The 1,718-nt window shown below is 42.3% G+C and overlaps 1 long non-coding RNA gene across 1 annotated transcript; it reads left to right on the top strand.

Moving 5' to 3' along the window:
- Nucleotides 1–11: 11 nt before the first annotated feature.
- LOC105810563 lies at nt 12–1,711 on the top strand. Its single transcript, XR_001137501.1, has 4 exons — nt 12–94; nt 861–1,017; nt 1,162–1,219; nt 1,626–1,711. It is a non-coding gene; the product is annotated as an uncharacterized LOC105810563 (long non-coding RNA).
- The last annotated feature ends 7 nt before the right edge of the window (nt 1,712–1,718 follow it).

Consider the following 1,718-nt stretch of genomic DNA (forward strand, 5'->3'; position numbering starts at 1 on the left):
GTGAACTTAAGGAGCAGTACTCAGATGCACCGGAGGAAATCCGTGATGCTCGGCATCCTCATGTTACTCGCCAGAGTCAGGAGGACCAACACAGGTCTGAGCCCTTGCAATTAGAAATTATTTCTATGCTGTGGAGCGTGGTCCTCATACTTTAGGTGAATGTGATTAAACTTGCTACCAAGAGAACCAACGTTATGTAGAAAGTGGAGTAAAAAAATGTGAGATGATAGTTCTATGAGTTAGGAGCTTGAAGTACAGAATAGGAACTGATAAAAATGTTTTGTTTTTCCCAACTGTTTAGGCTGAAGCAAAAGCTGTACGAAGAGGAATGTATACAGATTCACATAGTGTGACTTTAAAATTCTATATTTCACTGTCACAGTTCCCACTTTTGTGTAGAGAGCAATAAAGGCAGGTTTTTTTATGATAGCACCGAGAGAGCTAGATAAGTTCAGGGAAGGAAAGTAGAAAAGGAATTGTAACTCGAATATGTTCATCAACTTTGCTCGGATGCAGTCTATAGTTGATGGATTTGCACGAAAGGGCCCATTTAGGTAATCTTGTTTATAGAGCTTAAATATGAATTTTTTTGGTAAAATGTTTTAAATATTAATAGTACTGTGGATGTGCTATGGGTTTATCTCTGGGATGAGGGAAGTTCCAGCATAGAGATCATTTCATTGAGGAAGCTTATTGAGCATTCAGTAAATTGGTACTAAATACAATGTTCATCTGCTATGAAACTTCTTGGGAATTCTCTGAACAAGGGATGAGTAAATACCTGAGCCCAAGTTCTGGGCTGGAGCTTTCCATCTCTGTGGTCTGAGCTTGCTGTGAACAGTGTCTGTTTTCTCCGGCAGGATTAACTACGAGGAGAGCATGATGGTGCGTTTGAGTGTCAGTAAACGAGAGAAAGGACGACGGAAACGAGCAAATGCCATGAGCTCACAACTTCATTCCCTCACGCACTTCAGTGACATCAGTGCTTTGACAGGAGGGACTGCTCATCTTGATGAGGTGAGATTGAGATACAGTAGTAGGAGGTGACCTTTATGCTTGCAGCCAAGTGTATGTGGGGCTTATTACTGTGAGGAACAGGGGAAGGGATGCTGACATTTGGGAAGCACACTGCCTTTCCTTCACTTCTCCATCTGTCTGCAGGATCACAATCCTGTTAAGAAGCGGAAGAAGATACCTAAGAAAGGTGGGAAGAAAAAAGGTGAGCGAACTGCTAGGACTTAGGTGATCAAGTGCAAGGTGAGGAATATGAATTGGGACTCAGGATTTGCTTCTGTACTGGGCAAGAATCTCCGTAGGTGGGCTTTTATTTTTCTCCTTGCCTAAGCTGGAAATCAGCATCATTGACACAAGGGATCGTTGGAATCCATCTCTATGGTCCCACAGCTCCTGTTAAGGCTTCCTTAAATAGAACTATGAAAGTGTCACTTGAAGGGCCCATTATCCCGTTTCAATTTCATTCTTCTAGTCTTACGTGCTGGGAAGGTAGAGAGTACTGCTTGGGACACCCACTTCTGTTGAGCCCTTCTCTCTAGATGTCCTTTTTTCCTGTCCCTTCAGCTTTTCCTACTGTCCTTTGGCTCATTCTTGGTTTCCCTTCCTTTCAGGTTTTCGGAGGCGGCGGTGATTCTGGGTGTACATATTTATATATATTTTTTGTCATCCTGGGATACTTCTAATTTCATCATATGTAGGTTTTT

The sequence above is a fragment of the Propithecus coquereli genome, unplaced genomic scaffold (genome assembly GCF_000956105.1).
Source record: "Propithecus coquereli isolate 6110/MARCELLA unplaced genomic scaffold, Pcoq_1.0 Scaffold21415, whole genome shotgun sequence".
In the NCBI taxonomy this organism is placed as follows: Eukaryota; Metazoa; Chordata; class Mammalia; order Primates; family Indriidae; genus Propithecus; species Propithecus coquereli.